Genomic DNA, 14,454 nt, shown 5'->3' with positions numbered 1-14,454 from the left:
GGAGTCACCACCAACAGACGACTCTGGCTGAATTGCTGGTAATAGGGCCGGACCATCTTCCCGAGAGATGGTATCTGGACTTAATCTGGGGCTAACAGTAGCTGTACATGCATCAAGGCTACCCCTATTTTCTATACGTAAGAGGGGTGTTAGCGATGGCACCATTGAGGGTTCGAGAAGTGCGGCTAGAGGCGTGACAGGAGAAGAACTCGCCATATCTAGATAGGGCGTAGAGATGTTTGAATCCAGAGCTTCGGTAGGGCTGAGTCAATCTACCTGGTCTAGCACAGCATATCTATTTGGATGGGCGAATTGTGAAAACAGGGGATCTTGGGAATGGGGCAAGTCCTGCCATGTTTGTTGCCACTGGTGTTTATCTGGTTGTAGTGGCTGAAAGGGTTGCTGCCACTGATGGGCAGGCTGAGGTAGGGGTGGTGGGAAATGGAGGGGATGTTGCCAATGAGAATTAACATGGTGCATGGGAAAGGATGGAGCATTTAATGGCTGCTGCTGAAAATTAACATAATGTGGAAGAAAAGGAGACGGGTGTAGGGGGTGCTGCCAAGGTTTGGCAGCATGTTGTGGAGGGTACACAGGTCCTCTGTTACTTTGAAATGTGGAGCAAGGAGGGTTTGGTCTTGAGGACATCGGTAAAAAATAAGACAAAGGAAGTGGGTTAATTTGAGTCGCAGGACCACTATTGGGTGCATTACATATGTAGCTAGCAGCCCCTATATCCCTAAAATTAACTGTGATTACGTCCCCTACTATTGTTTTCTTGCTTCTGCCCACCCAGTCCCCTCTACGCACGGTAAGGATTTCACCGTTCATGTTGTTAGGTAGAGGTTTATGTAAGTGGAGCCATTGAGCACATTTATTTCTAAGCTCAGTGAAAGTTTCTTTTACTCCCTCCTTCAACGGGGGGACTGCTGTCAACACAACGACAAAAGGGGAAACCTCTGGTGGTAGATTAATTGACCTAAAACGTACCTGCTTTGACTTAGGACCTTCAGGTTTGTTCGTAGGAAGAGATACTGAAGGTGTATTAGATTTCCCTGCAACATCTTTTACTTGGATAGTGGTGGTATTATTATCAACAACAGGGTGTTGATGAGTCAAAATAGGAGCCCTCACCTTTGAAGTGGGTATAGTTGTAGATTTGACAGAGTTGTTCCCTGTTTGCGACAGATGGGATATAACTGGGTTCCCAGGGGCTACAGTAGCTTGAACGTTGTTTGATACATCTTTAGGGGGCTGGATACTCGATGAACATTTGGGGGCTAATTCTGTAATCCCCTGTAACTGATCAGGCCCTTGCCCATGCATTTTGTGTGGCCATTTAGAATGTATTAAAGATGTAAGCCTGTCCACTTTAGAAATTAAAGGCTTAATTTGTGCTGCTAAAGTGGCTTCAAGGTCTAATTTTAAATCTGTTACCATGTTTTGCACCCAGCAAGGAATACCTGATGTCATTTGTGGGGTAGGGGAAATCAGATTGTGATTCCTAACTGGTGCTTTTACTTTATTTTTACCCTTAGATGTAGCCTTTGGGAGATTGGGAGCCCTTCCCCGAGGAACTTTAGGTACAGGAGCTGTTTCCACATCATTAAAACCACTCAGACTCGGCGCCGCTTTGCCAGATGACTGACAGGCTTCTAGATCTGGTGTAACCTCCAGGTCAACAAAAGACGGGTCTGAGTCTGATGGGGCAACCGATAAATCAACAGTATTTGGTACAGTTGGAGCACTATTAGTAGGCATGGTTAGGGGTAGGGAGCAATTATTCAAAGACTGCAAGGCGGGTGATTTAACATTTGCCAGAGAACCCAAAGATGAGCGCTTAGCAATTGCAAGGTCCATGGAGACTCTCTTTTCCAATAAAACGATACTTTGGTCAATAGTCTCATGCACACGGGAAATAAAAAGATCTATGGGTCCAGTCACCTGTCCTACCGCCGTAGCTTTTTTCGCGCAACTTCTGGTTCTGTTGCGCATGGTCGACATCTTAGACGTTTTGATGGTTAAGGGCGAAGGAGCAGGGGTTCAGGGCCAGGGCCGTCCTCTGCCGTCCTTGAACGGCCTTAAACGGCCCGCTCTTTGCCCGGTCTTCGCCCCGGTAGTCGCCCCGCGCGCGTCCCGCGTCGCGGTGTGACCTGGATCCAGTAAAGAAGGAGGAGGTTGGGGGCGTGGCCGCCGGGGGAAGAGGCAGCAGCTGTGTACAGCTGAGGCTGCTGGACCTCGCAGTCCCCCGGTAGGCTCCAGACGCTATCACAGGCGTTAACCTCTACCTGGGAGCGCGTTGGTACACCACCGACTGTGGAGCCGCTCACACCAGGGAGGACGGGGCAGGCAGCAGTGAGCGGCACCCGCAGAGCGGGTGTCGCGAACGGTGGCAGAAAATGCGGGGAAACACAGGTCCTCACAGGGCGAGCAACAAAGCCCCGAAGTGCAGAAAGCGCCCACTCAGCCAGATCCAGGGAAAGTTATTCACGGAGGCTGGGGGCGTGGCCGCCGGGGGAAGAGGCAGCAGCTGTGTACAGCTGAGGCTGCTGGACCTCGCAGTCCCCCGGTAGGCTCCAGACGCTATCACAGGCGTTAACCTCTACCTGGGAGCGCGTTGGTACACCACCGACTGTGGAGCCGCTCACACCAGGGAGGACGGGGCAGGCAGCAGTGAGCGGCACCCGCAGAGCGGGTGTCGCGAACGGTGGCAGAAAATGCGGGGAAACACAGGTCCTCACAGGGCGAGCAACAAAGCCCCGAAGTGCAGAAAGAAATTGTAGAATCATTTTTTCATGTCTGGCCCCATACCAATACTATCATTTAAGGGTAAGGGCCCGCTTGTAGGATGCTGCTGCAAAATATTTTGTGAACATTATTGAAGGCCACTACCAAATGCAGAAGACTGGTTTGTTAGTGAGATTCAATAAATAGGGAGATTGTAAATGCATTTATGTATCCCCATGTGTATTGATCTGCCACTGATTAACTGAAGAGATTCTGTAAGCCAAAGCATCTTGAGCGCCACAATTGTCACAGATATACTATTTTAATGCTGCTACTTTCCTATGTGCATATTTGTCATTCAGGATTGCCCCCCCCCCCACTTATTAGCACTGCAGACCTCGCTAGGAAAAAGCCAGAGAACCTTCACTGTGCCATTCAAAATAACTAGGAGTCACTTAAGTCTGCAGAAAATGTTTTTCTTTTAAACAGCGTTTTTCACACAAGTAAATAGAATACATGGTTACAAAACACATAAGCATATTTACAAAACCGCCAGGTAAAAAAGATTGTCAAAATTCACTGTCACCAATAGCCCATCCCCAAGATCACTCTAGGAGATGAGCATACAGCCCACACAAAATACAAGACAACAGATCACAATACACTTAGAAAAAGGCTGTGTTACTACCCTTTCTGAGGATACAACACCATCATATGTTCAGGTCTCGCCCCTAACGCATACAGTCATCTGGACACTAATATCAGCCCTGGGAATTGACACAACAAACTTGCAGCGGGCGAGACTTGACAATAACACCTAATGGAGTTACACCCTTACTCCTTTCTACACACATGTTTTTGTACATTTACACTTTGGACAGTGGACCTATCAAAAAGAGAAGGGGCACCAACCCTATGTTTTCACAAACCAAAGTATTTCCAACGCTTAGCGTGCTGTTTCCAAGTGCCCCCGTCCTAAGGGCACCACCCCAAACATAGGGTGAATGTCAATATTGTGTCCGGGTTGGAAAAGCACCGCTTGGTGAGTCGGTCCAATCAAATGAGAGAGATAGATAACTCTCTTAATATCCTTGTATATAAACACTGAGTCCTGGTGTATGTTTCAATGCTTATTTAATATTCCATTTTAGACAAAAGCCAGCCAATGCGTTTCGTTCTGAAACAGAACTTCTTCAGGGCAAGAAAGCTGTCCCAAGCGCGGTATAATCCAATAAAAAAGGGGAAAATCCTTTACATCCAACTCCCCACAACAAACTCTATGTTAAGAGTGGTATATATATTCCATGAAGTTGTCCATCATCTAGTGCAATGTGTGCATAAACAATGCTCACAATGTGTGCATAAACAATGCTTACTAAAAAACGATTCCTTCTATTATGTCTGCAATCTTAAATTATGAATCTGTGATATTTAAAGGTATCGATATAGATTATTCAAGATCCCAAAAGACGAATATTTCCACGGTAGTACCCTAGTTTGTTGATCACGATTAACCAACACCGCGACGTTCCACCAGTTCAGAAACCCGCCGCCTCTACTAACCTCTGCACACAACGCAGAAGAATAATGCCAACACCCACAGCACATTCACCAGCCTATGACGCAGATGGCATGTATCCAGGACAGGTTATCAAGACTGATCTAGAACTCTTATCAAATGACCAGTCAGCCATAGGCCATGACGAGGTCTCAGTCCCAGACATCTCAGGTGATTCACGAGACAGTAGACCAAAGAGTACACAGGGCCAGCTATCCCTGAGCTCCCAAAGCCCAGTACTGCAGGGCTCAGCATCAGGAATGTTAGGTCAAATTGACAGGCTATTTACAATAAAAATGACACATGCTTCTAACTCTGCAGCCCCCCAGCAGGAACAGGACCAAGAGAGCTACGGGGCCTCTGGCGGTTCACAACACAGCTCTCTTATGCCACTCCTCAGACTTAACCGCCCAGCCCCCGCATCCATCACTAGGGATCACAATACCACAAGAACAAGAACTAGACATTATGGCTCATTCCGATCCCCTAGCCAGCAGCACTACAATACACAGACACACCAGAGTGGGTGGCAGCCCCTTAGCACTGGTCCCAAGCGAAAGGAAGAACACCTGCTACAGTTCAATAAAGAAAATAGAGACAGCAAACAGTATCCCTCTGAGGTAGTCACTGAGGGAGATAGTGGCAGGTGGAGGACAGAACGCGATCTATGCCAAAGAATGGGTAGAGAAGCAGGGGACATGTCAGATGAACAGTACTCAAGAAGCCCCGCTGCAAATACAGCAACACTCCAGCGACTGTCATTACACGTAGGCAGTGTAGAGGATAGAATGACTGAACTGATGGGTGGCTTGGGCCAATTTAGTAAGAAGCAACAACCAGCACTAAATGAATTAGCAGGTGCTGCAAACGTGGAAGGGTCACACAGTGGTGGGATCCCAACTATCATACCACAGCAAGGGCCATGGATAGACTTACATCAGGAAGACCAAATTGTAGCCCCACCACAGAGCAACACAGCAGCTTCTCTTACAGCCAACTTCTTAAGTAAACACCAGGCTCCACCATCAGTCATTAACTACAACTCCCAGGTGACACCACCACCTACGCTTGTACCCCAGGCATCACCTCCAGTAGTACACCACGTAGGCCAGTAACGCCACAGCTAGACCAAGATAATTTGGATCTGCCAAATGGGCTAGAACGGGCAGAAAACAGGAGAAGACAGAGAAGAACAGAGATAGAAATTATTGCAGTGTTAGGTAACGATGGGCGACCAGAGGACATCTCACAGGAATATGATATATCAGGTACAGCACGTCTGCGCACCACCAGATCTAGAGCACTGCACCACATGACCCTTAACAGGCCAAGACCACCACTGACCAATGGTCTAATCCAAAGTGAGATAGTAGTACTTGGAGAAGGGTCTGACCATTATGTCCATCCATTCTCAGATAACTTGGCAGGATGGACAGAAGCTAATGCACCTCAAATGAAGGTGTGGCCCCGAGAAGGATCTTTTAAACAAGAGGAAATGGACACTGCTGAAGAGTGTATCTTGCAGGGGGCAGGAGACAAGGATTGGGACTATGAGTACATGTGCCAGGGCCTAAGGGTCTGGCAGAAATACGCACGCAGGTACGGTCACACAAGACCTACAGGGTTAACACACTTGCTGCCCCTGCTGTTCAAAAGTGTCAATGACCCCCCCATCTCTGTCTCTTGGTCCCTAATGGACAAAGAAAATCTGAAAAATGAACTCCCACCCCTCACAGAGGGGTGATAGGCACACTGCAGGTGTGTCATTGGCTATTAGGGATGTGAAAAGTCTGCTGACCTTCCTGATTGGAGAGGATGCAGAGGATATGTTTACACGCATCGACACAAGACTTTCCACCACTAATACTAAATTAGATGGTGATCTTTTCAATAACATAAGATCAGCGCTATGGAATTAACTGCGCCAGTTTTCTGATGTCCCAGACATCGGATCTCTAAGGTCACAAACAAGGCAATTAGCAATTGAAAACACAGGTGCTAAATTAGTACAGCACAAATTAAAGGAAAGAGAGGCTCTTGACGCAGTTATGGTAGCCACACCAGTGAGTGAAATGGCTGCTGTCACTAGTTTTCCACAAAGTACCTTGAATGTACTAGGAGGTAACACATAGGTAACAGCACAACACATACAACCACAGCTACCTCAGCAACACATGCCTGTGTACCAAATGGTGCCCTAGACACAAGCCATTGTACCACAGGGAGCTACAGTACTGCCCCCCATCAATTTGGTTTCACAGGGCACCATCCAGCAGTACCAGGCTGGAAGATATTCAAGTTAGGACAGCCCACAGATACCTCTAGTGCAGAGGTCTTCAAACTTTTCCAGGTTGAGCCCCCCCAGCTGAATTCCCCCAGATGTTTGGCCCCCCCACCACCCGACAGACACCTCGGGAATCCGGCACACCACATGATCGACTGCCACGCGCACACCACGGGCCATATCTGGCAAACAATGCTCAACACAACAAGAGTGCCTAGCAAACTGCAGGCCTGTGAGTGGGTGTGGCGAAACGACAGAGGCGTACCACACAGCTCAAAACACAATCCTCCAAGACAAAATGTGCGCAAATTCTCCCCACTAGGATGCCCTGCCTTACACAGGACACAGAACAACAACAACACCACCAACATGAAAGTGACGGGTGTGCCGGTGCCCAGCCACACCTAGACTCTCAATCTGTGGGTGGATCCCTGCCACTGCCATCCTCAGGCTGTGCTCCACATCCAGTCCTGAATGGTACCTAGTCTTCAACACCGCAAGTGCTGAGAACCCAATCTCACAAACTCCCCAACAAATAAACAAATACATTGTAGGATGTAAAGCACAATGCACATATGAACCAAAGGGAGGACCGCCGTGATGAACCCACTATAGGAAACACACCATGGGTGTTTCACCAAGTGGAACCCAAAACATGGAACACCGACCTTGCCCATGGGGGCCCCGCATTCAAGTAGCAGCTGGACGTCACGCACAATGTCACACGGATGATGCATAGATCCCACACATGAGCACACATAGAATACAGAACAGTAACACCTAGGCAAGGGAGCAGCCAAACAATTCAAATACCTCCCACTCTGAACCACAGCTCCCATGGCACCAAGAAAGCAAAGGAAGTCATCACAACCCTCCCCATCCATCATGTACACCTTGTCATCCACCAACTCCCCCACCATTCATTCCGTCCCTCCATCTGTGCCCCAACCACATCCAAACCCCTTCAACCACTTGCAAACCCATCCACCATCCATCCCTCCATCCATCATCTCACCCATCCATCCCTCCATCCACCCCCTCACCCATCCACCCCCTCACCCATCCATCCCTCCATCCACCCCCTCACCCATCCATCATCCATCCATCCCTTCACCCAATCCATCCCCTCATCAATCCATCCACTCTTCCACCCATTCATCCACCCGCTCATCCATCCAACCATTCACCCCTTCAACCAAGCTATCCTCTCACTCATCCATCCACTCCTCCACTCATTCATCCACTCTTCCACCCATCCATCCACTCCTCCACCCATCCATCCATTCACTCATCCATCCAACCACCCACCCTCTCACCCATCCAGCCATCCCCCCCACCCACTCATCCATCCACCCAGTCACTCATCCGTCCACCCACTCAACTCCCCTCATCCATCCACCTATCCATCCATCCCTCCCGCTCTCCACCCTCCCCCCACTCATGCATGCACTCTCTGGCCCATCCATCTCCATGCTCCTCTCCTCACCCATCCATGCACACACCTGCCCATCCACTATGCCAATCATTCATCCATGTCCTCACTCATCCATCCATCCTCCCCCTCTCTCTCCATTCCCCCCTCACCCAGCCACCCATCCCTCCATCCACCCTTCACCCATCCACCCACTCATCCATCCACTCATGAATCCATCCATTGACCACTCATCCACCCCTTCACTCCTCCATCCATCCCCCGTCCATCCACCCTCCTCAATCACCCATCCATCCCCACATTCACCCCTTCAATTATCCACCCATCCATTCATTCATTCACCCCTTCACCCTTCAATACATCAATCCATCCATCACCTCTCTCATCCATCCACCCACCGACTCGTCCACCAGCCACCCCCCATCGATCCATCCACCATTTCACTGATCCATCCACCCATCCATCTACCCTTCCAACCATACACACATCCATCCACTCCCATCCATCCCTCCACTCATGCATCCATCCTCTCTCTCACCATCCATTCACCCCTTCACCCATCCATCCATCCAACCATCCCCTCACTCATCCATCCACCTTCCCACCCATACATCCGCCATGTCACCCACACATCCACCATTCCACCCACCCCCCCCCCACCCATACATCCACCACTCCACCCATACATCTATTCACCCACATGGCAACATAACGGACGTCTGGTGGCCGGCTCCACCCGACATCCCTCACACATTTGATGATTCAAATTCGAATCTGCAGACCAACATCCCTGAACACCAACACTTCGGGGCCCACACAAAGATCCTCATGAGTTGAGGACCGCAGACCAGAGCCCACCGTCCCGATTCATGGCCCAAACCCGGATTGCGACCTTTCCCTCCCTTCCCAAAATAACTGAAGGACTCCTGCCCCCCCCCCTCACTCCCAGCCCCCTTGAAAGGCTGGGGCCCTGGGCCAGAGCCCACCCCGCCCGTGCCTCAAAACCTCTCTGGAAACCTTCTCTCCCTTCTGGGAAGAGCTAACTCTCCCAGGAGGGGGTTAATTCACGGAGTTGACAGCTTCAGTATAATGAGTGACACTGAACAACTAAGAGTAATACTTTCTCGTGAGCAAAATCAAGCAATGAAGATGAGAGAAACATATTAATATCAGAAATTACATCCATTTGAGCAACAAGAAAGTCTATGGTCTTTAAACTGCTGCAAAGCACCACAAATGGAAGGGCAATAACTTAGTGTAGTCGCCATCTTAAGCAGGACTTTAGCTTCGCTCCCAAAAGTAATCGTATTATGCAGTAAAAGTTATGAGTATACCGTATTCTGAGATATAAAGTTTGCAAAGTAAAGTAAGCACGCTTTTATTTATGTGCATTAGAAAACCTCTGGGATTTTGTGGCTTTCTACTTTCACATGAACCCCCAGCCTGAGCCCAAGTTTCACTAGTTAAAATATCATATTTTCAACATGCACTCAGGGAAGGGAATAGTACTTTCAAGTCAACAGAATTTAATTTGCAGCACTTTGTCACCTAAAGAATTATTGGGATGCTGCGGAAGCGCACTCACCCCTACTTTCAGCACCACTACTTGGACTTTGTAGATCGTCTCCCTGGGTTAGGGTGTGTACGATCTCGAAATCTGATTAAGTCTTCAGGGGATTGGGGGAGGCAATGTTTTAGCGACAGACCGAAAAAGCTTCCTTAGGGTGGAGTTGGCTTGTGAGCACTCACTGTCTGATCGCACGACGCGCATAATTAGAAATTTGCTATTTACTACACACTGACACACACTCAGTTGGTGGCTGGTAAACAACGACTACTACTTGTTCTCATTGATCTTCAGCCAGGGAGCGCTGCATCAGCAACTCAAGGCAGCTGGCAGCTCAGGCCAGGACAAGCGAATCCACTGCACCCCTGCAGCAAACCACCCTAGTTGTCCAGGAGGCTGCCAGCTGTGTGTGTCCTCAGTGAGTCCGGGTGGCAGCTGCTACTATAACGCTGGTCAGTCATGACTCGATCACTGACGAGGCGTCCCACTGCACTCTCCCTCCGCCGGCCATGAATTAAATTAGAATTTAAATGAATTCACTGGCAGGCGGCCAGTAAGCCCACAGCTACCACAGGGACAGCCCAAGTGGCCCTGCCGGGTTGGTGCAACCTTTTCTCCTTGCTGGGAAGAGCTAACTCTCCCAGGAGGGGGCCAATTCACGGAGTCAACAGCTTCAGCTTCAGTGGGAGGCAGCTTTCGTTTTTAGCAGAGGAGACTCTGTGCCTCCCACCACAGCCGAATCTGTCGACTCCGCGAATTGGCCCCCTCCTGGGAAAATCACCCAGACAAAGGAACGGGCACAAAGGGAAGATCGGAGTGGAGCACGCGCCCCCCCTGGGATGGCGCCGCCCCCCCCCCAGTGGGGCGCGCCCCACAGATTGAAGAACCCTGCTCTAGTGTGTCCCGTGTTGTCATGTCTCACAAACATTAGAGAGGACCCAGTTGTGCATGTCATGATGAACAACAACACGTATAGTTTCTTGATTGACACAGGTGCTACATTTTCCTGTATCAGGGAGGGAGCACTGCCCATCTCCAATCAGAGCACAAACACACTGGATTTCTCTGGGGCAATAACAAGGGTCCCTTTCACAGAGCCAGTACCAATAGAAATAGGAGGTAAATGTATTCAGGAGCGTCTACTTTACACAACACAGACCCCAGTAAATCTCTTGGGACATGATCTCATGGCCAAATTAAATATGAGAATATATTTTCATGAGAACGGCACAATGACTTTCTCCATTCCTGATACACCATTGACCAGAATAATGGCTGTCAAACAAATATTCCTCAAGAGATGCAGTATTTTTTGACCATAGGCCTGAAGAATGCCCTCTTCAGTGTCCCATTGCATGCTGACAGTCAGTTTTTATTTGCATTCAGAAATAGGCAGTTCACATAACAAAGGTTACATCAAGACTACTGTGAGTCCCCCAGTGTGTTCAACAGAGATGTCAAAAATGATTTGTCAAAATTCGAATGTGACAGCACTCTGCTACAATATGTCAATGACATACTCCTCTGTAGCACCACAGTGCAAGAGTGCTGACAAGATACAATTGCTCTGCTTACAACACTAGCACAGCGAGGTTACAAAGTAGAAAAAAAAAGAAAAAAAAAAGAATAATCCAATGCTGCCAGGAAGAAGTGCAGTACCTAGGTCAAATGATTTCAGCTTCAGGAAGAAGAGTTACGCCAGGAAGAGTAGAAGTAATAAGGAACATTCCAGAACCTCAGACAGTCAAACACATGCAAATGTTCCTAGGACTAGTGAAGTACGTCAGACAGTGGGTCCTTGATTTTTCTATTGTCACTGCACCACTCCTGAAAGCTGTCAAAATGGCTGAAGTCAGGCATAACAAGATTAACTGGACATCTGAAATGACATCAGCCTTTGTAAAATTAAAGGATGAGATTACAAAATGCCCCAGTGTTAGGATCTCCTGACTACACAAAGGAATTCTATCTGTTCACTCACTGCAATGGACAGGTTATGACAGCAGTCCTCACCCAAAAATACCCCATGGGCCACAAACCAATTGCATACTTCAGTGGCATGTTAGACTCAGTGATGAGGGGGTTTTGTCCCTGTGAACAGACTTTATTGACCGCAGCATTTGCTGTTGAAAAAAGCACCCCCATAGTTATGGGCTCCCCTCTGACACTGTATACTGAGCATGCTGCCTTTGCAATAATACAAAAAGCTAAAACGACCCTTACCACACAAAGAGTGTCAGGATACGAAGTCATACTGTCATTGACATCCTTGAAGGTTGTTAAATGTCATACTGTGAATCCAGCCACGTTCTTTGCCCATCCCGTTGCCACTGCTGACGATGGCACTCATGATTGTGCCATATACTACCCAGATGAGTCAAGAACAGCAAAAGAGGACTCATTACCAGATAGTACAGTCTACTTCGTTGATGGTTCTTCTACCATTGATCAAGAGACAGAGATAAGATACAAAGGAGCTGCAGTAGTCAGATCACAATAGAATAACTCCTCATACTCTCTAGACATTGTACAGCAGATAGCATTGCCATCACATTACTCAGCACAGGCAGCAGAGTTAGTGGCACTAGAAAGAATTACTATATACTCTGATTCTGCATATGTCACCACAACAACACATTCCAGCATATTGAGATGGAAAAGGAGGGGCTTTCTCAAAAAAGATGGCACACCTGTGATGCACAAACAGTTACTTGAAGAACTAATAGACTCCACATTGCCCACAGAAGTAGCTGTAGTAAAATGTGCTGCACACACAAATGGCCAAGATTTCGTGTCCAGAGGAAATGCAATGTGTTGGACAGGCCACATGAAGGGCTCGCTCCCTCCCCGCATGACAGAGCCCGGACATCAGCTCTCCAGGTGCTACCCACAGAAGCAACCCACACTCCGTCCCCTACGGGACTCCTACTCCCGGACATCTCTGTATCACGGGCCCGGGCCACCGTCAGCACCATTGCCCAGCCCGGCCGCCATCTTGGACACTGCACCACGAGGCCGCATGGCCTCAGCTCGACCCCAACCCTGGGCCGGGCCAGGCCCCGACATCCCGGCACCACCATCCACCCAGGAGGTGAACGGACCACTTGGCAGGTCAATGGGAGAAAGAAGTGTCGATGGCTCTCCCCCGCCAGGTGCCGATCGCCCCCAGCCTCCCCGGGCGCTGGCTCCACCCCCCTGCTGGGTGTCTGGACTCCCTCATCCCGGACCTCCCGACCTCCAAGTGCGAGGGTCCGGACATTAAAGGCCACCAGACCTATAACTGGGGCAGCTCCAGAGCAGGAAGGCAGTTGTATCCTGGAGTCGAGAGACACCGAGAAGAACTCATCCTTGACGGACTGCTGGCGCTGCCGCAGCCCTGCCTTGTGAACTGTCGTCCTGCCGCTGGCGCTGCCGCGGCCCTCTGCAACCTTCATCCTCGTCGGGACCTGCTGGCGCTGCCGCGACCCGTTGTAACTACCATCTTCGTCGGGACCTGCTGGCGCTGCCGCGGACCGTTGCCACCTTCGACCACCTCGGGACCTGCTGGCGCTGCCGCGGCCCGTCCTTCAAGAACGCCGAGCTCGAGGATTGTGAGCTACCCATCATCTCATCGCAACTACCAGATTGGTAATAAGACTGTCCCGCTACCCCCTTTCCCATCCAAGAGACTAGAATCGAGGGGACCCCTGAGTCCAGACCTCCTTGTACCATTCTACCGTACCTCAAGATTGCTTATAAAGAACGTTAAATCTTATCTTTGTGTGGTGCCTATCTGTGGGGGGGAAGTTACTTGTCTGTACGATCGCTGGAGACGGCTCTCCCCGGAGACCTCTCCCCTTGTCCTCGGCCGACCCTCCAGGTCCCGTCTAACATTGGTGGCAGCGGTGGGATCCGAACCAACGCGTAATCGTACAGAAAGCAACTCACCCCACGACTAAACCACAATGCCGGCCCAAGAGAGCGGGTCTACAGAGAAATTCCAAATGGACAAGCTGGAGGAGTACAACCATCGAGAATTAAAACAATTTTGTATGGAACTGGGCATTGCTACCACCGGTCTGAGCACAAAAGATGACTTTAAACACGCCCTAGAATCATGGGCAGAGGCAAACACCGCTGGTCCCTGGGACCAACGCATCGAAGCACCGGAAACTAACCCCGCTCCTTCCGAGGAAAGGAGAACGGGTCTCTCCCGGGAAGAGATCCAAGAGCGAGAGAAAAACAGACTGCATGAATTAGAGTTGGCACGGCTCAAAATGGATGGAGAACTAAAACTAGCGGAACAAAAATTGAACCTAGAACACTTACGGCTCCGAGAAGAGCGGGAGGAAAAACAAAGACAAAGAGAGCTTGAAGAAAAAAAGACTGGCATATGAACACGAGCGCAAACTAGCAGAAATAGAACTACGTAAGCAAGGCAAGGACCTGGGGGTGCCCGAGCAACCACGCACCCCAGGAACTTCAGAACCAAAGGTCCACATTCCCAAAGATGTCGTCCGAGAGTTCTACCGAAACGACGACATACAGCAGTGGTTCAAGGCCTATGAGATCGCCATGTCCTCTCACCGGATCGATCGAAGTGACTGGGGAGCCGGTCTATGGGGGAGGTTCGTCAATGAAGGCCGTGATGCCCTGTTACAGCTCCCGGATCACCAAATGACGTCCTATGATCACATGAAGGCCGCCCTCCTCACTCGATATGGGCTGACACCCGAAATGTACCGCCAGAGGTTCCGCGACTGCACCCGAATCCCGGGTACAACTTGGGTGGAATATGTGAACTATTTCAGCCGAGCCCTTGAGGGATGGATCAAGGGGAGCAACGTAACGACCTACGAGCAGCTTTTTAACCTTGTTGTGTATAAGCACCTCTCCAACAACTGCTT

Source organism: Lissotriton vulgaris, chromosome 7 (assembly GCF_964263255.1).
Source record: "Lissotriton vulgaris chromosome 7, aLisVul1.2, whole genome shotgun sequence".
NCBI classification, from domain to species: domain Eukaryota; kingdom Metazoa; phylum Chordata; class Amphibia; order Caudata; family Salamandridae; genus Lissotriton; species Lissotriton vulgaris.
Note: the sequence above shows the minus strand (reverse complement) of the source record.